Raw genomic sequence first — 27325 nt, 5'->3', positions numbered from 1 at the left:
AGCTTGAACATTCTAGGACCTTATTCGATCTTATTTTCCTATTTTAGTCTAATTTCATGTTATTTCCCCTTTCAGACACTTATCCCCAAAATAAGTCAATTTAGCTGAATTAGAGCATAAAAGATGCAATCTCAAGCTTAGTGGAAGAAAGAAGCAAAGTGGTGGAAAACAACATTCTTCAATCGAATGAACCAAGCTCCGATCGATCTCACAGTGATCGTTCCAACCATACTAAGATGGATTGAGCCTTTTGTCCTTATCCTCAGGAAATTTCCCTCTTCGAATGATCCAACATTACTTCGATCGATCGGACATTTTTGATCTTATCCCCACCTACCACTTTTGTCATTATTCCAAAAATGCGCCGCCATAGTTTGATCGATCGAACCACCCTTGCGATTGATCAAACTTCCTCAAGTGAGAGAAAAACAGAGTTCCAGCCAATTAAAAGGTGTGTTCATGGTACAATCATTTGGAGGTCCTAGTGCACGAGGTCTGACCATTGGGTGTGACATTTGAGCTACCTATATAAGGATTTTAGGCTATTTTTACATATATACACATTATTAGAGAGGAACCATACACAAGAGAGGTTGGAGGAGTTTAGAGAGTAGAGAGACACACACCATTTGGGATTTCTTTCACTCATCTAGGGTTTCCAATCAAGGAGAACAAGATCATTCATACCATGGAGATAGTCCTTGAGGGTTGAATGACTACATCAATGAGTGGCTAAACCATTCTCTTGGGGCTAGAGATAGCCCTAAGCATGCCTCCTAGACTTTGATGTTTTGTAATTTGAGAGGATTTGTGTTGTAATTCTTGTCTTGACATTTGATATATATATATATGAATCTTGTTTCTACAATGATCTGTGTAGTTTAATACTTCCAATTGATCATTTCATTTTATTCATATGTCTATATATGCTAGAATAGATGTTCATGTGTTTGTCTCTAGGTTTTGTGATATTGATGCATGTCTATGTGTGTTGATGCTATGAATCTAGTAATGGTTAAGGCATGGTGCTTAAATGGAATACTCTTGATGTTTATTTGGTGGTTTATACTTATTTCTTGATTGGATGTGCCTCTTCCTTAGTTTAATTTTCATGTCCTTAGCTTAGTTGTAGTATAGTTGCCTTACTTTCTTAAATCGGAGGACAATCCATGCTTGTTGTTTGATGTTCCATGCTTATGAATGAAAGTAGTATATTTCTCTAATTTGATGATGTGCATTGATTGTGGACTTAAAGAAAGGAATAATGGTTTAACTTGATATGTTATGCTATTCACTAGTTTAGCTAGACAATGTATACTTATTTAGTCATCCATGCTTGTTGGTTCAATCAATGATAGACACTAGTATTACAACATATAATCCCCCTTATCCATTACACATTGAGTGTCTAGGAAGGTGATGTTTAGTGGTGACCTCTAAGTCCCAAGATCTTTCTCTTATATTCTCTACATTTCATTCTACTTCAATTGCTTTACCTTGCACCCATTTATTTGATATTGTAGTTTAATTAGCCAATCAAATCATCTTTGATCACTCGACCTACTAACCCGACATTGATTTCTAAGCTAAATACACTTCATTTCCCTTGGGACGATCCCTACTCACCTTAGCTATATTTATAGTTAGAAGTGGTAGTGGCAATCTCTAAATTTAAACTTGGCCACACTACACTCTTTTTGCAACTAGGTGCACGGACACACCACAAAGGTTTCCTCATAATCAATTCTTTCTTCTTGATTATAACCTTGAGCAACAAGCCTTGCCTTGTTTCTCATAATTATTCCCGATTCATCCTTTTTATTTCTAAATACCCACTTTCTGGCAATGATAGTTTTATCTTTAGGTCTTGGAACCAATTGCTAAAATTCATTTCTTTCAAATTAGTTAAGTTCTTCTTGCATAGCCAAAAGCCAAGATTCATCATTTTAGGCTTCATAAATATTTTTTTGTTTAAGTTGGGAAACAAAAGCTACATAGTTGCAAATATTACTAATTTGAGATCTAGTGCTTACTCTTTTGGATAGATCGCCAATAATTTGTTTTATTGGATGATTAGGAACTTGCTTCCAAGCCTTAGGAAGTGTGTCCTTATGAGAGTGACTTTCTTTTGGATCATCTTTAGGAAGATCTTCGAGAGATGGATCATTTAAATTAAGATTTTCAATGTCCTTTTCAATCTCAATCACATCTTCATTATCATCCAATGAACATTTAAGAGGGGGCAATGGTGATTCATCCAAAACAACATGTATAGATTCCACAACCACTAGTGTTATTTTGTTGAACACTCTAAATGCTTTGTTACGAGAGGAATATCCTAGGAAAATACCTTCATCCAATTTAGGATCAAATTTTCCTAGATTATCTTTGTCATTTAACACAAAGCATTTACACCCAAACTTTAAAGTAACCAATGTTTGGCTTTCTTTTGTTCCAAAGTTTATAAGGATTCTTATTAAGGACTTTTCTAATGATGACTCTATTTATGACATAGCATGAGGTACTAACGGCTTCGGCTCATTGAGTTCTAGGAGATTTATGTTCATTCAATAGAGTCTTACCCATTTCTTGGAGAGACCTATTCTTCCTTTCAACAACTCCATTTTATTGAGGAATTCTAGGAGCCGAATGATTATGATTGTATCCATTTTCATCATGAAATCTTCCTACATCTTGGTTTTCAAACTCTCTTCCTCTATCATTTCTAATGGTCTTAATCTTACACTATTTTTCGTTCTTGACTCTTTTACAAAATTTAGCAAAGATTGTATAAGCCTCGTTTTTGTGTGTAAGGAAAAATACCCAAGTGAATCTAAAGAAATCATCAACAATAACAAATGCATTGAGTTTTCCACCAAGACTAGCAGTTCTCTCTGGACCGAATAAGTCCATATGAATTAATTTAAGTGGTCTTGTAGTCGTTATGTCCTTTTTCCTTTTAAATGATTATTTGATTTGCTTGCCTATTTGGCATGCGCTAAAAGTTTTATCTTTTGAAAAAATTAGTCTTTGGGAGGCCTTTGACTAATTCATTTTTATATAGTTTTTAGATCAAATCCATGCTAACATGACCTACCTTCAATGTCATAACCAACTATTTTTCATTTGAAGATACAAAGCACTTAACATCTTGATCATGTAATTCGCATAAAAACAAAGTATACACATTACCGTTTCTAAGAGCAGGAAAAACTTCATTACTATCCTTTTTGACAACGCATTTATCCGATTTAAACGACACATCATATCATTTATCACACAGTTGGCTAATACTAAATAAGTTATGTTTTAAGCCTTTAACAAGTAAAGCATTGTCAATATATAAGGAAGAGGAGATACCAATAGTTCTGATGCCAATAACCTTGCCTTTTGAATTATCTCCAAACATAACACTTCCTCCTTTATGAGGATTTATGGAGAGAAATTTTGATTTATCTCCCGTCATATGTCTTGAGCATCCACTATCAAGAAACCTTTTGTCCTTGGATGAATATGGGGTCTTCAAGCAAATTTATAAGAGAAATTTGAGTAATCTTCTTTTGGTACCCACATTTTCTTTGGTCCATAAAAGCTAGGAAAAGGCATATATGTTCCTTTAATGGCCCAAATTTTTTTGACATGCATGGCCTAATAGGACAATAATTGATTTTGTGTCCTAATTTTCTTTAGCTATTTAGAGTGATTAGTATGTGGTTTAGTTGGGGACACAAGTTATGTGATCAGCCAACTACTGCTTTAAATAACATGGAGTAATGGCGTTATTTACGCTAAGATTGTGAGCATGTGGTCATAGGATTTGGTAGAAATACATAATTCTAGCCAATCTATTGGACCTGGACATGTGTCATTATGGTATATTGTTTGGGATGGGATAGTTAAACCATCACTACAAGCCAAATAATCTAGAACGATTAGGTTGTTATACTTTACACTGGGTATGGATTCGTATCATAGTACAACGCCATGATAATGGTGGTTGTTAATGTTTTGGTATTCATGAGGTTATGGTAAATATAGACCACTGTATCGCCATGATGGTTTATCAGAGGTGTCGGAGTTACAAAACATCTTCTTGGAAATTTCAGAAGTTGTCACCTATTCAGAAGGAGGATTTCGTACTGGTTTAAGTACTTATTGGAATGACACCGATTGAGGATAGTAGGCTGAATAAATCTTCATCAGTCTATTCTTAATTAAGAATTTTATTCATGAGGGCATGTCATTAGGAGGAGTTGACATTGTTGCACATGGAGGAGGAAACAAAGTCTCTTCGTTTGCATAAATAATATAGAACTTTTTTTTTAGGTCACAATTCACAACAATTAGTTGTTGCTAGGAAATTGATGACTCATTTGGAGGATGGAAAGGTTCCATATTCTTTTAAAGTTGGACAAGAAGTCTGATTGACACTTACTTATACTAAAGAAGCAAGGTGTGTCAAAGACAAGATGGAGAGACCGATCACCTATATAAAACAGGAAGAGGTACATGGTGTGTGTGGAAAAGTTGTAGTTAGTTGACTTTTGATTAATAGAGTTACCGATTGACTTTTATGATCAGTAAGTTTATCACAGATCAGTAGTGCATGGATTCAATTGCAGAGTTAGCTTTTTAAGATGCTCCAATTTAACCAATGGGTGCAGACGCAAGCTAGTGGTACCAGACTAACGGTACTTTTTACAGAAAAATTGGAGGGAGGATACAAGGACTGAGATTCACAACTCTTAGTTCTCTATTTCATCCAGGTGGAGATATGATGCATCATAATATGAAACGGATGTTTGGTGGACAGGCAGAAAGAGGAACATAAATATTTTGTCTCCAAGTCTACTATTTATTAGATAGTTGAGATTGACCATCAGAGATCACTAGATACTTTGCAGCCATTTCCTATGCCGAAGTGGAAATGAGAGAGCATTTTTTACGGATTTTGTTAAGGGATTGTTGACTTCGCACAAGGGTCATGATTCTGTTTGGGATATTGGTTGATTGATAAATTAAATCAGCTTAATTCTTGTCTATTTCGAACTGGCAGGACATCAGTTCATACGAATTGAACGAATCATGGTGTGGTGCTCGGAGGTCGCACCCCGAGAGTTTATATGCAAATGTGGCCAAGTTTTACATTTAGAAATTGCCACTACTACCTTTCACTAAAAATATAGCTAGAGTGAGTACGGATCGTCCCAATGGATTGAGTGTCGTACTAGGTTGAGAAATTAAAATTAGGGTTAGTAGGTTGAGTGATTAAAATAGTGGCTGGTTGGTTGAATTAAACTAGATGCAAATTAAACTAAGGTAAAAAATAATGCAATAGAGAGAATAAAAGAGAGAGAGATCTTGGGGTTTAGAGATCACCACTAAGCATAGCTTTTCTACACCTTTAATGAATGATTAATGAGGGGAAGGGCATGTATTGCAATAAATAGTGTGTGTGTGGTTGTTTCAACAAGCACGGATGACAAATTAAGCATATATTGTCTAAACAAAATGGTGGATAACACAACATATCAAATTAAGCCATTAATCCTTTCTTTAAGCTCACAATCCAAGCACATCACAAGGTTAGAGATACATGTTACTTGCTTTTCATAAGTATGGAACATCAACAACAAGCATGGATTGTCCTCTTATTTAACAACTACTCTACAACTAAGCTAATGACATGAAATTAAACTAATTAAACTAAGGAAGAGGTACAATCCATCAAGAAATGAGTATGAACCATCAAATAAATCACAAGAACATGACATTAAGCACTATGTCATGACAATCTCTAGATCTATAGCATCAACACACATAGACATGCATCAATAACACAAGAAATAGAGACAAACACATGAACATCTATTCTAGCATTCATAGACATATGGATAGAATGAAATGATCAATTGGAAGCATTAAACCACATAAATCATTGAATAAATAAGATATATACATATAAAAGTGTCAAAACATGAATCACAATACAAATCCCCTCAAAAATACATAAATCAAGAAGTAGAAAGCATGCTTAGGGCTAACTCTAGCCCCAAGAGGATGTCTAGCCACTCATGGATGATGTCCTCCAACCCTCAAGGGCAAGCTCCATGGAAGAAATTTGCTCATTGGTTGATGAAAAGTCTCCAATGGTGTCTCTAACCTCCTCCTCTTCTTTGCTTCATCCCTAAGAGTTCTACAAGGTATAACATGATATGATATGATACAATATGATATGATACAAAAAGTAATCCTTATCCTTATATAGGTAGGTCAAATGACACCCAAAATGAGCTGGGGTCGTACAGCAAATATTCTCTAATGATTGGATAAAGGACAACTTTTTGTGAGCTGGAAATTTAACTTTTTCGCACTGGAGGAAGTGTGATCGATCAAACCTTGGACTTGGATCGATCAAACATGGCTGAGATCTATCAAACTAAAGCTGGATCGATCCTCGATGGCGGCGCTTTTTTGGATAAAAACAAATCTGAGATATTTTGAAGATATTTTTGGGAAAAGGACAAAAGTGGTTGGTAGGGTGGTACAACTGGATAAGATCAATCATTTGGATAAGGACAAGAATGTTCAATCAATCAGAGAAGGAAGTTGGATCGATCGAACTTTTGAGATCTTTGAACAGGGACAAACATAGCTTAGATCCATCTTGAAGTGCTGAGATCGATGAAAGTTGGATCGATTGAACTTTTCTTGAGATCGATCGAAGTTGTTGAAATTCCACCCTTAGCTTCCTTTTGCTCTACTTTTGCTCCTTTCTTTGATTCATCCCAGAATTGCTTCAATTATGCTCTTATTTGGCTGAGTTAGCTTGTTTTGGGGATAAGTACCTGAAAATGGAAATAATACAAAATCAGTACAAAACGATATAATAAGATAGATAAAGGTTCTAAAATACCTAAGCTTAAGGGGTTTAAATATGCACTTTTTAGCGCTCATCAAATCATAAGACGACTTAGATGGATAGAAGTGGTGATTCACACTTTGTATTAAGTTATGTCTGGTGGAAGCGAATATGGAAGTGGATGCTCTTAATAACCGATATGATATTTAAATCTTTCGGTTAGTTGTGAGTTCTCAGTTGAATTTATAGCATGTGTAATAATAACACTTACTATTACCATGGTAATTAAGGCGATCAACTTAAAATATCGGAGCTGGCCCTAGAGTAAGTGTTACCTTACTCAGATATAACTTAAGGTACTAGAGGAGGATTAGTGGGTTCTGCAAAGGATGTCATAGTGACTGAGATGTAAAATTTGTAAATTTTTCTCGGTGCACTCAGATGGTTAGAAGTTACGTCAGGACATCAAATGTCAGTTTTGGCAAACAGATATGGGTAGACATATATACATAACTGTCTTTAAGAGTAACACCTGTTAAAAAGGTGAAAAATTTATAATCGGATATCATTGGAGATTTTTGCACTTCTATATCCAAATCGGAGTAGGACTAATTAGACGTGGATGGTATATAGGACTTATTGACTTTGCATTAGAATTTAAATTCCATATAGGTTGAGAGTGGTGGATTAACCAAGTTCGCTTGTGGACATTGATTCGAGTAAAGTTCACTTTAGAGCTTTGTATCAGTTCTATGTTGCACTGATAGTGGAGTTATAGTAGGTGTTTGTCCATTATAGTGGATGAAAGGTGCTATTTTGAATGAGTTTTTTTGAAGATTTTGGAACAGCAACTTTGCTTCATATATCTAGATGGAGGAATTGATCGAGAAATTAAATTAAACCGTATAGGATATGCTTGAGGCATATATCTTAGGTTTTCATGGACAATTAGAAGTATTTATTTCACTTTACAAAATTTTGTCTGTGATAATGTTGGCACAAGGAGGTTGGCGTGACAATGTTTGAGGTTTCGTATATTATATAGTGCAGACCTCTCATTAGTTGGTTTGAAATGGAAGCAAGGGTTGTACAATCATACCTTGACTTCATTTAAAGATACGTCAGAGAAAAATACACTTGTAGGTGCAATTTCTTACACCCGAACACCTAAAGAGATTAATTATGGAGAACACACAGAAAAAATCAAGAAGGCAACAAAGAAATCTTTGAGAGAGTAGCAGTATTGGGAATTCGATGCCTTTTCACCTTTGTTCAGGCTCTATTTATAAGTTTTTGCTTATAAATTTATATAGAGCCGTTTCTTGACATTTATTCCCAAACGTGGGTAATTATGCCTACAGATCGTGCATTCAATATTATTGCGGACGTTATAGAATTTGGGCCTTGTCAAGATTGGGCTGTCCATTTAGCCTTTGTATTAAGTAGAACTTCCTTTCCTTTAATTGGGTTGAGCTGGTACACGCGTAAGGCTTCCTCTATTTTGCTTACAGCTGATTATGGGCTTCTAGTTACCTTAAGTTGGTTGTGGGCCGCTTTTTGCCGCCACGTGGTGTTTTGCAATTGGTGTGGTTTTTTCCCTCCACACTTTGCCCCCGATTCCTTTTTATAAATTTGATTCATATAAGGAATTGTAATTGTTTTCGGGAAGTGGAGAAGATTTTCGGCTATTACTGCTGATCATTACTATTTGTGCTGTCGATTCTGGGACTTCGTGTTTGCACTTCCGTTATCTGCCCCTTTCAGCTTATATATTGGGTTTTCGTGATTTGGACACCTGCATCTGTGATCTTGTTCCTGAGTTTTGGCGAGAATCTGATTGCTGCTTCGACATCTCCTTCCATCCGCCAAGGTTAGTTTTCTTTTCATTCCATCTTTCTTACATTATGAGTTAAAAAAGTAGTGAAGAAACTCATAGTGTTCATATGTCTGATTCCGAGTCGGGAACTGTGGCGGCAAGTCTGAGCGATTATGCCGAGGGTCCTATAATCCTACCTACAGATGTTGTAGAAAGGAAGTCATTTTTGATTTCTCAGTTAAGAAAGAAGAATCGTGTTCCTTCTGACGTTACCCTTAAGGAGTACGACCATGATTTGAACTTCAGTATAGGTGAGGGTTTGGAGGAGGGTGAAATGCTCTTCTCAGCTTTGCATTTTCCCGCATTTCGATTCCCCTTAAATCCTTTTTACCTTCGGGTTTTGTCGGTGCTGAGACTGGCTCCTCTTTAAGTTAACCCTAATTTCTTCCGTATTCTCTCCTGTCTTCTTACTCTTAACAGGGTTCGAGGTTTAACCTTGAATCTTGCCGATCTTCTATTTTGCTACTCACTTGATAGATTGAAAGGAGGAGAGGGTAGGTTCCACCTCCATTCTAGACCGGGTAGAACTCTTTTCTCTCATCTTAATACCGTGGAAGTACAAAATTGTTGAGGTTGGAGGGGCGTGGCGATCTTCGTCCGCTCGGGATTTATTCGTCCGATCGAGCTTTCATGCCCCATCTGTTCCCGCATTTGATGATTCGGGCGAGTTTTCTTGCTTCGTCTATGTCGTAAAGCATTTTTGTTATATATATGACTTCCTAGGTCATAAAATTGATTTTTTCTCTTCAAAATTTGTAGATAGTCGTTTTGCTTATTTACAGGAAAGAGTTTGGAGCAACGTTCATTCTGCTAAGATCCGTCTCTCCTCTTCTCTTCTTGAGGTGATCTCGAGGGATTCTCCAGTAATTGCTCTAAATCCTGAGGAGCACATTGATCTTGACGCTTCCAATTCTGAGGCTATCTTATCGCCTGCCCTTTTTACCCTTTCTCAATCAGCGATGGAACTTCCTTCTCTAAAACCTCGTACAACGAAGAAGAAGAGGGAGACGGTTGCTAAGTTGTTGCAAGAAAGGAAGAACCTCCTTGTTGAGGTGAGCAAGCTTTCTCCCTCTCAAAAGCAAAAAGAAGTCCAGTCAGGGACTAAGCGTCCCTTAGCGAAGGATGATTCTTCTTCAAAGCATCCTAAGTTAATGGCTAGGGCCTTTGGAGGAAAAGTGCTTTAATTCCTGGCGCTGCTGATGTCACTAGGGGTGATTTTGTGGGGTCTACCGAGAAGTGGTTCCCCGAAATGATAAAGTCTGATGGGTCCCCTATCACCATTGGTGACACTGGAGCCGAAGACCCAAAGACGTTGATGGGTTAAGCTAGAGGGATATGGCCTCCCAGAGATGAAATTTTACAACAACAGATGAGTGTTGATGATCTGTTGTCTCTTGCTCCCAAGTCCATAATGGAGGTAACCCTTTCTTATCCCTTTATTCTATTTTATTTTTATTTTTTTAACGGTTTCTCTTTTCTTTTTTTTTTAACAATTCTATGTTGCCTTTGCGCAGAGCTCTTTCTTAATGTTTGCTCTTATAAAGAAGTTCTCAGCTGACTCCCTTCATGCGAACCAGTCTGCTTCCCTTCAGAAGAGGGTAAGCATTTTGGAGGCTTCCCTCGCCGAGGAAAAGAGGGAAAAAGCTCAGCAGCTTAAGTCAATTGAGTATTTTGACAAAAGAGCTAAGGAACTTGAGGACAAAGCAGTTGAGTTTAACCTGCAGCTTGGGAAGGCAAACTCTCCTATGCCAAAGGCTTCAGGCTTGGTTTTACTCAGGGGCAGCTTCCTTCTGAGGAGAGGGATTATGGCGACGCTAATGAGCATGATGCCAAACAGGGGCTCTTGATTATAGGTGAATATGCCGAGCCTTCGACTGGCCCTAAAGAGACAGAATTTGCTGTTCTACTAAAGGGTGAGGTGTCTGGCGAGGTTCTGCCTCCTCTCCAATATCCTTCAGGTTCCCAGGGATTACCTGCCTTGTCGCTCAATACCCCTTCCTCTATTCCAGCTAGGGTAGAGTTGGTTGATATGTTTACACAGAGGTTTAATACAGAAAGTGGAGCTGTGCCTGATAGTGATCCTGCGTAGCTCCTTTTTTTTTTTTTTTTTTGTTTGGAGGTGTTGGGTATGCCCTGCCTCCTTTGTAGAAAATCCTCACCTACTTTTAAGAACATGAAGGTTTGTTTTTGACAATCTTTAGGATTGTTTTTGCTTACATTATTGCTTGTGATTCAATGTATTTGTCCAATTTGTGATTAGCGTTCAAGCGTTAGACACTTGGGGCCTTCGCCTATTTTGCGATCGGCTCTTCGCCTATTTCACAATCGGCTTTTGGGGCTGTTTGGTTTTTTAGGACTTAAGTAGTTTCGGTCAAGCCCGTTCAGGCATCAGGCTCTTGGGGCCTTCGCCTATTTTGTAATCGGCTCTTCGCCTATTTCGCGATCGGCTCTTGGGGCCGTTCGATTTTTCAGGACTTGAGCAGTTTTGGTCAAGCCCGTTTGGGCGTCAGGCTCACGGGGCCTTCACCTATTTTGTGATCAGCTCTTCGCTTATTTCACGATCAGCTCTTGGGGCCATTCGGCTTTTTAGGACTTGAGCAGTTTCGGTCAAGCCCGTTCGGGCGTCAAGCTCTTGGGCCTTCACTTATTTTGCGATTGGCTCTTGGGGCCGTTCGGCTTTTTTGGACTTAAGCAGTTTATCTGGTCAAGCCCATTCGAGCGTTAGGCTCTTAGGACCTTCGCCTATTTTACGATCAGCTCTTGGGGCCATTCAGCTTTTTTGAACTTGAGCAATTTATCTGGTCAAGCCCGTTTGGGCGTTAGGCTCTTAGGGCCTTCCCCTATTTTACGATCGGCTCATGGATCCGTTTGGCTTTTTTGGACTTGACCAGTTTATCTGGTCAAGCCCATTCGGGCGTTAGGCTCTTGGGGCCTTTGCCTATTTTGCGATCTGCTCTTAAGGCCGTTCGGCTTTTTTGGGCTTGAGCAGTTTATCTGGACAAGCCCGTTCGGGCGTTAGGCTCTTGGGTCATTCATCTATTTTGCGATCGGCTCTTAGGGCTATTTAGTTTTTTTGGACTTGAGTAGTTTATCTCGTCAAGCTCGATCGGGCGTTAGGCTCTTGGGGCCTTCGCCTATTTTGTGATCGGCTCTTGGGGTCGTTCTGCTTTTTTAGACTTGAGCAGTTTATCTGGTCAAGCCGGTTTGGGCATTAGGCTCTTGGGGCCTTCGCCTATTTGTAGGTCCGTCTTGAGCATTTTGTTGTGACTTAACCCCTTTTTTATTGGGCCTTTTTTGGTTAACACGGGTGTCTGACCTTCTTTGTATGGGCGTTCCTTTGTTGACGTTTAAAATTAAATGATTATGTTTTATAGAAAACCCATTTTCTGTTTAAAGTGAGATAGGGATTTGAAAAGAAGCAACCTATCCCAAAAGAAAGCGAGGAAGGCTCTAAATTATAGACCCCCTTTGATAATGAGCTGTGACTATCTATGGGCCTCATAATTTAGGGCCCTCACCCACTGATTGTACACTCGGCAGGTCATATGATAATAATAAGGGATTTTTTTCCTTTTTTACCGATGTGGGACCATACTTTCTAAAAACGGGAAAATATCTTTTCATTTGAAAAATTGTGGGGAGTGTATGGAGGCCTCTGACAATGGGGCACTTTAGTGTCATAAGTGGGGTCCCATTGTCAATGGGTCCCACACACTGATAGGAGGTAAGTGTGGATCCTTATAAGAAATGGGTTAGATTCCACTTTTTGAACGATATGAGACATCATTTCTTGTAGGTGATGAGACCTTATCTATGGTAAGATAAAAAGTGTGATGTGGAGACTCCTGATGGTGGGTCACATTATGGGTTGCCTATTATCAGGGGGTCCACTCCACTGTTTAGATCTCGTGTTATTCCACCTTAAATGATAGCCAGAAGTTTTGTTTTTATTTAATGTGGGACATTCAAAAAAGGCTGTCAGCAACTTTATTCATTCAAAAAGTAAAGTACTGGAAAACACTGTATGATTTACTTTATTGAAAGTACCTTTTCAGGTTCATTGCATTCCTTGGCTTGGTCATTTCGGTGCCATCCAAGTGTCAAAGTCTATAAGCTCCTTTTCTAATCACATCTGATATTCGGTATGGCCCTTCCTAGTTAGGTTCCAATTTGCTAACATACTTTTCTAATTTTAGGAGTACCAGGTCTCCTAGATTGAAGCTTCTCCTTCTAACTCTTTTGTTATAACTATTTGCTATCTTCTGCTAGTAAGCTGCTAGCCGGATGGCTGCAGCTTCTCTTTTTCTTCCAATAGATCCAGATTGTGTTCAAGAAGCTGATTATTTGACTTCTGGTTCCAAGCTAAGCTTCGGATGGTGGGTGCTACCACTTTGGTGGGGATTACGGCCTCGGTGCCGTAAGCTAGAGAGAAAGGAGTTTCGTCGATGGGACATCTCGGGGTGGTTCTGTATGCCCATAGGACATTTGGCAATTCTTCTAACCACTTACCTTTTTTATCTTTAAGCTTTTTTTGATGCAGGCAAAGATTGTTCTGTTAGTTATCTCTGCTTGCCATTGCTTTGGGGGTGGTATGCAGCTGATACTTTCTGGTTAATACCATACTTATTGAAGAAATGTTGAGTATATTAATTATCCAGATTCGGCCCATTATCCATGATGATAGACTTTGGGATTCCGAATCTGCATATCAGATTGTTCCAAATGAATTTTTTCACTTGGACATTAGTCACACTTGCGTATGCCTCTGCCTTTACTCATTTAATGAAATAATCAGTGGCTAACAAGGCATACCTTTTTTGCGATGCCACCATTGGTAGGGGTCCTACCACATCGATTCCCCATTATGCGAATGGCCATGGGCTGCTCATGGTGTGTATTTCTTCTTGGGGTAGATGGACGAGGGTGGAATACCTTTGACACTTGTCACATCTGCGGGAGTATTCTTCCAGCTTCCCTTGCCATGTAGGGCCAGAAATAACCTTGAGTGAGAGCTTTATGAGCCAATGACCTGCCCCCAGAATGATTATCGTATTCCCCTTCGTGTATCTGTTTTAAAACTTCTCGGGACTCCGTAGGGGTCAAACACTTGAGGTAGGGCCCGAAATGCGATCACCTAAAGAGCTATCCTCCTACCACTGAATATTTGGCAGCTTTCATCTTTAGCTGTCGGGCCGCTTCCTTAGAGTTGGGGAGTTCTCCTCTTTCAAGGTAAGCCAATATTGGATCTATCCAACTTGGTTCCTATGGGATAACCAGTACCTGCATTCCCCTTGTGATGCTTGGCGTATCGAGGACATCAATGGGGATGACCCTGGTGAGTAATTCGTTCGCTATAGATGTTGCATTCGCCAAGCAATCAGCTATCGGATTTTCTTCCCTTGGGATCTGCTGAAATTTGATTGTATCAAAGTACTTTGTCAATTTTTCAACTTCTTCTCGGTATGCATTCATTCTGCCCTCTCTGGTGGTTTATTCTCCCATCACCTGCCTTGTGATGAGTTACGAATCACTATAGGCTCTGAGGTGCTTTACTTGGAGTTCCTTGGCCAATCTGAGCCCTACCAACAGTGCCTCATACTCCGCTTCATTGTTTGTGACTGGGAACTCTAGTCGGACTAATTATTGGATTTTGGTCCCCGCGGGGGTTCTTATCTCTAGTACTGCTCCAACTCCATTTTCGCTCGAGGAACCATCGACGTATAACTCCCAGCAGATCTTCTGTGGTTTGTTGTTCTTCCCCTGGGTCAGTGTCTAAGAGAAAATCTATAACCACTTGCCCTATTTTTGCAGTGCGCGATTCGTACTGAATGTCAAAGGAGCTTAATTCAATTGCCCACTTGGTGATCTGACCTGAGATATCTAGTTTATTGAGAATTGCTTTAATAGGGTGTATCGTGGGAACTACTATCTGATGAACCTCGAAATAGTGTCAAAGTTTCCTTTTGGCCTGAACTAAAGCAAGGATGATTTTTCTGTCATTGAGTACCAGCTTTCTGCGTCGGTCATGGCCTTGCTGGAGTAAAAGACCAGGTGTTTCTTTTTTCCCACTTCTCTTACTAGGGCTGAGCTGGTTACTGACTAAGATACTGCTAAGTAGAAGTACAATGGCTCTTCGGGTTCTAGAGCAGATAAGATTGGGGGACTTGTCATGTATTCCTTGAGTTTTATGAGAGCTTCTCTCTACTCTACCCCTCAAATATCTCCTTTTCTAGCTTTGATTGTGTCGAAGAATGGTTTGCATTTGTCTAATAGTCTGGATATAAAGCGGCTAAGAGCCGCTACTCTCCCAGTGAGGATTTGGACTTTTCTCATGGTTCGGGGCTCTTGACTCTATAGTAATTTTGCCAACTGAGTGGGACTTGCCTCTATTCCCCTTTTGCTCACCAGATGACTAAAGAACTGACCCGAGGACACTCCAAACGAACACTTTACTGGGTTTAACATCATTCTATGTTTCCTGAGAGTATCAAACACATCTTGCAGGTGTTGCTGATAATCTTTTTTATCTTTGCTTTTCACAACCATATCGTCTATGTAAGCTTTGACCGTTCGGTCAATCTGCTCTTCGAACATTTTGTTGATCAGCCTCTGATAATTTGCTCCCACATTTTTTAACCCGAAGGGCATTACCTTATAGCGATAGGTCCCACGTTCGGTGATGAAAGAAGTCTTCTTTTCGTCCCAAGGGTTCATCATGATCTGGTTGTAGCCTAAGTAAGCATTAAGGAAAGTTAATTTTTCATATATCGTCATAGCATCTACCATCTGATCGATCTTGGGGAGTGGGAAGCTATCTTTCAGGCACGCTTTATTCAGGTTAGTGAAGTCAATGTATACTCACCATTTGCAATTCTTTTTCTGGACAACCACCACGTTTGACAACCATTGAGGATACTGGACTTCTCTAATAAACCCTGTTTCTAAAAGTCGATTGACTTCCTTAGCAATGATTTTATTTCTTTCGGGGGCAAACCTTCTCTGCTTCTATTTCACTGGATGGTGGCTAGGGTCCATGTTCAGGCTATGACAGGCCGTCCGTGGGTCAATTCCCGGCATGTCCCAGTGATTTCAAGTGAAGATGTCAACGTTCTTCCTTAGGATTTCTGCCAGCTCCTCCTTTTCCTGAACTGACTGGAGAGTCCCTATGTAAGTCAGCTTGCGCTCGTCCCCTATGACTATCTGCATGACTTCTGGGGGTTCTACAGCAAGATGTTCTTCTTCTGGTTCCTCCGTCTCTTTTGGAGGGGAAGAGCTCTGTAATTGCTATTTTAGCGATTTCTTGTCCTTATCAGAAGGATAAACCATCGTGTGGTAGCACTCCTTTGCTGTTACCTAGTCCCCCCAGATATCGATGACCTTCTAACCATTCGGGCTTATGCATCTCATAACTTGGTGTAGGGTTGATGGGACTCCTTCCATGCGGTGGATCCATCCCCAACCCATTAGCAAATTGTAGGTAAGGTGAATATCCACAATCACGAAGTTCTCTTTCAGAGATCTTTTAGCAGCAGTGACTGACAGTGTGATCACACCTGTGGGCTCTACTCTTCTTCCATCGAATCCTACTAAAGGGCTTCTAGTGGGACGAATCTGGTCTGTGGCCAATTTTAACTGATCGAACATCCACTTTGTCATGATATTAGCACTACTGCCGGTGTCAATCAGTACTCGTCTAACTAGACAATTGGCCTAGTAGACTAACTACTAATGGGTCTTTGTACGGGTGTTGCACCCTTTTGAGATCTCCTTTATGAAAAGAAACTTGTGCTGGATTGGGTTTGCAGTCAGTGGTATTGATTTCCCCAATCCTCCGCAGCTTATGGGCTTGTTTGAGCTAGATCCTGTAGGAATTTCCTGATTGCTTGTCCTCTTTCGGATGGCCATGAATTGTGTTGATTACTAGGACAGGATGGCTCTCTACCATGGCTTTTGGAATTGCCCGGGCTTGATCCTACTGCCTTTGTTGTCCCAGGGTAATCAGGTAATCAGTTAACTCGCTCTTGGCTATTAACGCTTCCACTTGTCTTCTCAAGCTCCTGCAATCATTGGTTAGGTGACCAAAATTACTGTGGAATGCGCAGTGTTTACTCTGGTCTCTTTGCTCCATTAGCTGTCTGGTTGGTAGTGGGATATGGAAGATGTTTCTTGCCTTAGTCTCTTGGTATAGTCTGGCCAGTGTTACTTTGAGCGGTGTGACTCTTCCGACCGTTTAGGATTTCTTTTCAGGGGCTCGTCTCTCAATGGCCGAGGGTTCCCAATGGACCCTCGGGGTGCTCAATCGCTCCTTCAGCCAATTCTTTAATCTGATCAGTGTCGCTCTCTGTTGTCTTGTTACTTCATTTTCTTCGAGTCTGATGTAGTTTTACGCTCGTGAATTCAGCTCTGACATGTTAGTTGAGACTTGAGGAAGGTCTGCAGGCCTTCTCCCTTCATCTGCCAAATCGTAAAAAGACTGGCAATGGTTTTTTTCGGTTTCTTATTTCCATAATACTGGCCAACAACACAACGCATAGTGACTCAAAGTTTGGGATTGACTTGCATAGGCGATTCTTGAACTACTCTAGGGCCACCCCCGTCAGGCTGGACAAAAATATTTTGCACATGAATAGATCGTTGTGTGCCTCTAGTGTCATTTCCTGAGTATAGTGGTTTAGGTGTTAGAAGGGATCTCCAGTCCCATTGAATTTGATGAACTTTGGTATTGTGAATTTCTTGGGTCTTACGACCCATTCTATCTCATCTGTGAAAGGGGTTTTCACTATTGATGTAGTGAATTCTCTCGCCATGTCTTCGGGCGTTTGGGCTTTCAGCCCTTTAATTCGTTTTTCCATTTCTTTCCAGAGCCTGGTGATAAAGTCATTCCCCGAAGACGGCTGATTAGCTGCTGGGGTCCACACTTCTTTTCTACCTGAATCCGTGTCATCTAATGGATAGGCTTTGGTGACTCGAGGTACCCTAACATTGGAGTTCCCTAAGGTACGAGATTGACTTGCGGCATCGTTAATGTCTTCCAGCATTCCATTGAGCTGTTGGAGTGGAGCCTTCTATTGGTTAGGTGGATTATCATTGCCGGCTCCATGGGGGGATCCTCGTTCTCACGTTTGGGCCGGGGTCAATTGGCTGTTCATTCCGCCGAGCATTGCCTCGAAGTCTTTTGTTTTCCCTGCGTAGAGTGCTGATTTGTGCCACGCTGGCTTCCTGAGCCTACCTTAGCATATTGATTTACTCAGCACTGGCTTCATTTGCTTATCGAAGGACGTCAACTTACACTTGCATTTCTTCGTATATCTTCTACATGGTCTCCTGTTGCTGCGGTTGAATAGTGTCTAGCTCTGTTGCCATTCCGTAGTGATATTGCACGCAATGGATAGAGAACGGACTTTTTGTATCGAGCTTCCCACAGACGGCTCCAAAGTGTAGGTGCAATTTCTTACACCCGAACACCTAAAGAGATTAATTATGGAGAACACACAGAAAAAATCAAGAAGGCAACAAACAAATCTTTGAGAGAGTATCAGTATTGGTAATTTGATGCCTCTTCACCTTTGTTCAGGCTCTATTTATAAGTTTTTGCTTAGAAATTTACATGGAGCCATTTCTTGGCTTTTATTCCCAAAAGTGGGTAATTATGCCTACAGATCGTGCATTCAACATTATTGCGGATGTTATAGAATTTGGGCCTTGTCAAGATTGGGCCGTCCATTTAGCCTTTGTATTAAGTAGAACTTCCTTTGCTTTAATTGGGTTAAGCTGGTACACGCGTAAAGCTTCCTTTGTTGGGCGTACAGCTGATTGTGGGCTTCTAGTTACCTTAACTTGGTTGTGGGCTACTTTTTACCGCCACGTGGTGTTTTGAAATTGGTGTGATATTTTCCCTCCACAATACTCCTTTGTAATGGTTTGCGTATGGTTTAGAGGTGGTAACAGATTTTCATAAATAGTTGAACTCGTATACTAGAGTTTTCTATCAGAAAGTAGTTTGCCCATGATGTCTTCCATATAGAAAGCACGGCGATTTTTTAAGGAAGGTCAATTTTACTTATTAACTCGACTTTTCGTGGATTGTGTTTATTACCTGAGGCAGTAGCTTATAGATTAGCGTTACCAAATCATAAGCGCTAGGAGTTTTGTGAGTATATGCTATGTCACTTGAAAGAGTATCGATCATTACCCTCAGCTCAATATTGGGTACGATGGAGTTGTTGTTAGGTACAACCTATTTGTATGACGGTTATTGTGTTTCTTACATATAGGAACCATGGATACTATTTGATACATTGGAGTTAAGTGGAGCCTTCATAATGAGGCTGAGTCTACTTGGGAACGGGTGGATGTCATTCGCTTACAGTTTCCAAAAATAATGGAATAAAGTAAGGGCGAATTCCGATGACGAAATTCCTTTTATTATGGGGGAAGAATATAATACTCCTAATTTTAAAAGAATGGTCTCGGCATTAATTTGTTTGTTTTAATTGCATTTTTAATTAATTACTTGATTACATGGCTAATTGCTTTATTGTTTAAATTAATTGTGTACTTAAATGATTTGTCTTAATTAATTTGCTTGCTTTGATAAGGTGTAATTTGTTTGTATGATTTTACTTGCTTAGATGATGTATTGCTTAATTATAATTTTGTGTTAGAATTGAATGATTTTAATTGTTTTATTTTATTTTATATTTTAAGGAGTATGGAGATGGATAGTAGTAATGGACTAAACAGCTGGGTCGCATGGACTACTTGGATAGGAGTTGTAATGGGTACGGATATTACCCATGGATGGTTGCACATATATATATGGGTATATATGTATAGGAGGATAATTTATTAGTATTATCATTATTGTTAAATAATTAATATTAATGATAATATTTTAATAGTCATTAAATACATATATATAGCTTTAATTATACACATATGTATAAATCACGTTAGTTCTATAACTTATATATATATATGTATTATTTATTTTATTTTATTTTTGTTATTTATTTTCCTTATATGCTGACTTAGGGTATGGACTAGGATTAGGGTTTTGTGTATCCTTTATACATATACTATTATATATCTATAGAGGGGCTAAGATATTACGTATATATTATTAGAGAGTTTTAGAGGAGAAACTGAGAGGAAGAAAGTTAGGGTTCGACCAAGAGGGCTGAACCAAGGAAGAGGGGCTGGCTCGTGGGTTAAACCTAGAGCGGCAGAGGAGGTTCAATGGCAACTAAGGTCGCCGGAAAACCTAGGAAGAAGTCGGTTAAAGGTTTCAAACCGAAACCTTAAGAGGCAAGTTCTTCTCCTACTCTCTTCCTTTGATTTGTGTTTCCATATATGCTTAGAAGATTTTAGGATACTTAAACAATATAATTAAACAATTATGCATGTTTGAATCGGTTTAGAACATAAGATTTCATAGTTTTATTCACCTGTTCTTGTTTTGTTTATTTTTGGATTTATATTGCATGATTTGTTGTTTAAGTTTGATCTTTACATGTTAGGACATCTAAAATAAATTAGTATGAGAATGCGGGACTTAGATTGAAATCTAAAATTCTATCAATGGAGGTTGGATGGAAAAACAGAGGAGTTATAGGAAGAAGTAGTCGACTATATTGAAGGCCATAGGAGACTATGCATAGTCGACTATATGGAATGGCATAGTAGACTACGCATAGTGGACTATATTGAAGGGCATAGTAAACTACGCATAGTCAACTATATTGAAGAGCACATTGAAGTAGTAGTTAACTATGTATAGTAGACTATCTTGAAGGCACAGAAGACTACGTATAGTCGACTATGTTGGGGGCACAGTCGACTATGCTGAGGGTGGTTTTAGCTGTGATTTGGGTTCTTGGTTATTTTGCCTATAATGTGTATTATTCCATTTTAATTGCTTTAAAATGGGCATGGAAAAATCCTAGAATGCATAATCTACCGTAATGCGCTATGGACTTGAACAATATGAAGTTTTAAAATAAATTTGCATACTATTATTGAATATAGGTGTTTTAAATTGCTTACTTTTGTTCTAGCAATTTAAATGGATGTTGTATGATTTTAATCATGTATTAGCAGTATAATGTGCTCAGTTAATTATCTGATTTTCATTATACTTATCTCTGGATTAATTGATGTATTGTTTTATTTCTTCATCAATTAGTGGATGGAATGGAGGAATTAATTGTTTAAAAATAACTTAGCAATTAATATGGATGTTATATGATTTTAATCATACATTGGCAGAATAATATGGTCATGTATTTGATCTGATTTATATTATACTCATTTCTGGATTTAAATTGATGTAATATTATATTTATTTTCATCAATTATGGATTGTGTGGCTTAATGCACCGGTATTAAAGGGTGGCATTCTAGGGATCGATGGATTAACCAAAGAAATTAAGTCTACCTATTTTTGTATAAGGGAATGAATTAACTAAAATGTTAAGTCCTCCTTATATTCGAGTCAAGTCAACTAAACAAGTTGAATGACTTATAGAGGATTACTTTATATTGGATAGGATGGTTACTGTATTTATATACATATGGATATGAGTCATGATATAAGCTTGAGTCTCAGGATCTATGGTTAGTGTGACGGCCCAAGTTTTTCAACCCGGTGCGTCAGTGATAACCCGAAAGTTGACCCGATAACGGATCCGAAATGCAAAAGCAAAAGATGAAACCAAGGTCTTTTGAGATATAAATCATCTCTAAGACATCAATGAGACATTCCATGAAGTCACAAAACCTAAAGAGAGCGAAAGAAGAAACTAGTGTCAAAATGGGGCAAAATCAGTTAATTAAGGGCAAAATGGTCAATTCACAATTAAAAAGAGAGAATTAACTCTAAATAAGTCAAAAAAAGGTTAATACAACCTAATCTAATCATTTCACAACATTCCAAGAGGTTCCAAGGACATTGCCCTTTCCCGGTTTAAGTGAAAACTGATAGTACCTCACTAAAACATGAATAACTTCCATTGTGATTAGAATCTGAGAATTGCATAAGTACCATTGGAAATCTAACTCAAAATCCTTGAGTTTAGGCTCAAGAATCACCCCATTTAGATTAGAAACGAAGAAGTTATGACCCTTTGAAGTTGGAACTTCAGTACTAAAACATAACAGAGAGGCTGTGTGTATACAAGTTATTTCAATTGACCGAAATAGAGTTTCGGATGACCGAATTAGGCACAATGTTGCTGAAAACATGAATTTTGAGAGGAGGTTGTTTCGGTCGACCGAAATGACCCTGAACAATGCAAAAGCCTACTGGAATGAGTGATTTACTGTACAAAGGAATTTCCAAAAGCCATCGATCGACTAAAACACCTCGAAAAGTTGCTGTAAGACCTACTATATGCCAAATGTGTTAAGGTTTAACCCATACTTCAAATCCCCTCATGAATTAGTTCAAAAATGAAAGTTTAAAACTGATTTTTCAATGAGATTTGAGTATGTGAGCATGTCAATAACCTTGAAATGAATAATTGAATGTATTAAAACAACTTATGGCCTTATACATATTGATTATAAAGATTTCATATGCCAAGCCTCCAAGTTGGTAAAAATGCATTTTTAAAGCAAAAGTTTAATACCAAATGAATGCAAGTACAAAAGTAAACTTGCTTATAATGTCAAAAGTAAATACTTAAGTACCATTACACATCAAGGAAGTTACATTAGCTTCCAAAATACCATACACCCATGGTATGCAAAGATATAACATCAAAAGTAAAGCAAGCTAAACACTTACATGTTAATATACAAAAATGCTTCTAATTGCTCATAAGCCTCTAAGGATGATAAGCATCCAAGAACATAGTCTCTTTACTTGTAAAACAACCCAAACCACTAGGGTGAGTAATCAAGTTACTCATAGGATGTGGTGCATGCGCATACCCTATAGTTTCAAGTATAATGCAAACCAAACATAGATCATTACAAGGGTGCATTCCACCTAACGTCTATATTTTTAAGGTACTTTAAGGGATCATCTCAAGTTATACAAATGTTTGAAATGATAAACACATAGCATCCAAGTATACATAAACAAGTACACTAACCATATTAAAACTAAGATTTACCAAATCACAAGTTACAAGAAATCCATGATTTACAACTTGGAAAGTAATACGAAATCAAATAATGGAAAGACTATGATATGTGGCCACGAGACCATACAAGTTATTTTGGGTAATTACGACCCACAAGCTACTACCTAGGGTTTTGAAGAACAAAGGAAATAAGAAAGATAAAATGGAAATGGTGAGTGGAAGGTCTAGAAATCCTCTACTCACTATGTGCTCTTGCACTACCTCTCATACACACACTTGTAAGACTAAGTATGGTGCCTACACTTGTCACCATCCTAAGTAAACATCCAAGGCTTAATATTAAGCCTACACCTGTCAACCATCCATGCCAACAAGTGCTCCTATCCTAGGCCAACAAATGGGTGAATCTCCACCCTCTATGTGTCAAGAGATTAAGCCTTCAAGTGGTTCCACCACAATGTCAACAAGTGGCTCCATGAGTGTGTGACACTTGTCACATTTTCTGGAAATTGCAAAAAAGGTCCTTTTTGAAAATATCTTCCAAATTAAATAGCAAAATGGTCCCTAAGACGGAAAATAATTACTTTGCATAATTACACTAAAACCCTAAAAGTTATGAATAATTATAAGAAGTTATGCGTCAATGCCCTTTACAAGAAAAGTAAACATTTAGCACGTTTTTCCACAAAAGTGAAAATATAGATATCATGGAAATTAAATATCATGGATGTATGGAAAGTCGAAAACAAATCCGAGTACAAAAAGTGAGGTTATGCAAGGAAAAATGATAAATGAGAAAAAGACAAAATAGGGAAAAAGACGAAAAAATAATTTACCGAAAAAAGAAAAGAAGGAAAATGACCAGGTTATTACAGTTAAGAAGCGTATACTACCCTGGGAAGTCTTGTTGGTTATAGGAGTGTTGAGAACCCTGGTAGGTTGAGGTACTCATGCCCACTATATGTGCGTTTTGTGCCTATTATTCAGGTCGAGTCTGTCCTATAGTCCAATAGTAACCCTTTAGTGGGTACCTATATATATATATTTACGGACTATTAGTTATTGTTGAGTTAACTAGGATGTACACATGTATCAAATCTCTGTTTGGACTGTAGTATAATAGAACTTGTTTGTGGGCCTGACCTACCATTATTTTTCAGGTATTCTCCAAGAGTAGAGATTGTTCATGCTGAGCAGGGATCAGTCTACTTCATTCTTTCGAATTGTCTACATAGGAGTTTCCTTTATGATCCAGTATCTAGTTGTAGACCATTGATTATTTGATTTTGGTTTTTCCAGAGGTCCATAAAGTATGGATTCACTCATTGTATAAATTGGAAGATTATTTGTATCAAAAGAATTTGTTAATGGAAATTTATTCTGAGGATTTGTTTATCATTTTAGTTTCTTATCAGCATTTTAGTTATTCTTATTTTATCCTATTTGTATTCTGTGTTCAATTATTACCGATTTGTTTCTGATATCCTCGGGTATTCGGGTGTGACGGCCCAGGTTTTCCAAGCCAGTGCGTCCTGTGATAAACCAAAGATTGACCCGATAACGGATCCAAATGCGGAAGCGAAAACAGAAAACAAGACCATGGAGATGCAATGCATCTCTAAGAAGCCAGAGTGACCTTCCATGAGGCCACGGATCTCAACGAGAATAATGCGGAAACGAATGATCAGAAAAAGACCAAACAGGCCCCCAAAGGCAAAGTAGTCTTTTCACATGAAAGTAATGTCCTTGGGAATATACATCATTCCTAAGACATATCCGTGACTTCCCATAAAGTCACGCAACTCAAAAGAAAGTAGCGGAAACAAATTAAAAGAAAACTAGACAAATTTAGCCCCAATGGCAAAATAGTCATTTCCGAAAATATAAAATCGAGTGCTACCAAGCACACTACTAGAAAGACAGCAAAAAATTAATCAAGTTATATCCAAGAATTACTTGATTCGGGGTCCGGATGAAGAAGATATGAAACTCCAAAGTTTCAAAAAAATCAAACTTTCCAGGTTAAAAAATCAGTGCAGCAAGGGTACTTTACAAGGGTTAAAATGATCTTTTCAGACGAAACTAGATGTAATTAAGTATACCATTAGATAGACCAGGAAAAATTAATGAATCTAGACTCAAGAATCACTTGATTCAGAATCTGGACGAAGAAGATATGAAACGTCAAAGTTTCAAAAAAACCAACTTTTGGGTTTAAAATCAGTGCGGCAAGGGTACTTTGCAAGGGGTAAAATGGTCTTTTCAAATAGAATTAGATTCAACCGTTCATACCATTGGATAGACAGGCAAAAGTTAATAAACCTAGATTCAAAAATCACTTGATTTGGAATTGGGACGAAGAAGATATGAAACGTTAAAGTTTCAAAAAAACCAACTTTTACGAGTAAGAAATCTGGGCAGGAATAGTGTTTTAACAAAAAACATCTTTTAATTTTTTTCCCAGAACTGAGACTAAAAACGGACCCTTAAACGAACTTTTCTGGAAAAACACGAAGAATAAACCCCCCTTAAAAACACATTTTCTACTCGGCTCCACAAAAGGAAACAAAAAAACACACGCTGTAAAATCCCTAAAATGCCCCCTAGATCAGCATAGATCAACAAGTCCAAAAAGCTGCTACAAGATTTTTTTTCAGAATCTGTCCATAACTGAGAGTAAAAACAGGCTATCAAATGAATTCTTCTGGAAAAACATGAAAAAGAAACCCCTCCCAAAATCGAGTTTTCTACCCGGCAGCATGGAAGAAAATAAAAAAAAATAAAAAAACACACTGTAAAATGCCCAAAATGCCCCTAGATCAGAAGAGGGCTAAAAACTCAAAAAATGCATCTTTGCACCAAGTATGCATTTGACCCTAAATGCATTTCTAGGTTAAAACGAATGTGCACGCAAGTGTAAATAGTGATTCCAAGCGCGCGGGAATGGTTCGCAGCTTCCGAGAAGCCCTGACTCAAAATCCGACCCCCCGACGGCCAAATATGAGAAAAATGGACTTTAAATAGAAAATTTGAAATCCAAAAATATATAATGGAGTCAAATTACCGTTTAACCCTTGGCCACACTTCAAACATGATTCAAAAGATTCTATGAAAGAATAAAAACGGAATTCCCACACCCGATGCAAACATGGTGAAGCAATGACTTGGCATTTTTCAATATTTTCATAATAAACCTTGAAAGTGAAAATGCATAGAATACAAATTAGATGTCATTGGCCTATAGCCTCATCTCATACATGTCAAATACATTGTAAAAGGTGTACTTATGTACACGTTACATATATGGAATCAAATTTACACATTTTGACATATAAAGCTATAAATGGCATTTCAAGCCAACATTTACAATAAATGAGAACTTCAAGTTTACAAATCATCCAAGCATGATGTGAATCCCAAATCTTGATCCTGGTACCTGAAAAATGTCTCCGCTACGTGGGTGAGTAACATAAAGCTACTCGTAGGAGATGAACATGCAAAGACCTAACGTTTTACAAACCTATTAAGTTACTATAATTTAACTCAAATGGTCATGCCACCTAGCGTCTATGTCAAAGGTGAGACTCAGTGAGCATCCTAAGCTACCTAGAGTATTCATAACATAAACCACATCATTCATACAATTTAAACAATATAGAAGCATGCGGTACACGTAACAAGATATTCAATATACAAGTATACGTACACAAGTATACAATCAATATTGAAATGCTCTTAAGACAAGTATACAAGACACAAGCATACTAGGTTATCTAGAAAGTAAATCATCAATATACAAGCATCCATACCAAGTGCGCTAAGCAATATTGAAATAGAATACAACATATATATTCAAGTATACATTTCTAACTATACTAAGTAATGTTGACATACATGGCATACAAGTATAAAAATCCAAGTATACAAAGCATTTTTGATATACAAGGCATACAAGCATACAAGTACAAGTATAGTACCATGCGTCCAAGCACAAATTAAAAGTAATCCACAATTACAACTTGGAATTGAATGCAAAATTAACTAATGGCGAAAAGACAAAAGACATATGGTCTTAATGACCAAACAAGTGATCTCGGGTTACTAGCCCGCAAGGAACTACCTAGTGCGCACTATATGTTGTAGAGGGAACTTTCATCCCCCGTACTAGAGACATACTCTAGCCTTAACATATTACAATGTCCATACAAGCTTTCCAAAAATCATCAAGTTGTGTAACAAGTATATCACATATACACAATGCACATTGTCAATTACCATGCACAACCAAGTCATGGAATACACACAAGATATGCTCTAGGCCTTCAAGCTACAATGGCATATTAAATGTCATTTAAGTATAATGTGTATACAACAAGTTATATCATAACTTCTACTCATGGAATACCATCTTGTAATCATACACCAAGTTGCAAATTATAAGTTTAGTAAGAATATAACATCAATACTTAATTACCTCAATAAAAGCATACAAATGGAACT

The sequence above is a fragment of the Cornus florida genome, unplaced genomic scaffold, assembly GCF_030987335.1.
Source record: "Cornus florida cultivar Cherokee Brave unplaced genomic scaffold, ASM3098733v1 CherokeeBrave_3.0.0_Hap2_Chr08, whole genome shotgun sequence".
In the NCBI taxonomy this organism is placed as follows: Eukaryota; Viridiplantae; Streptophyta; class Magnoliopsida; order Cornales; family Cornaceae; genus Cornus; species Cornus florida.
Note: the sequence above shows the minus strand (reverse complement) of the source record.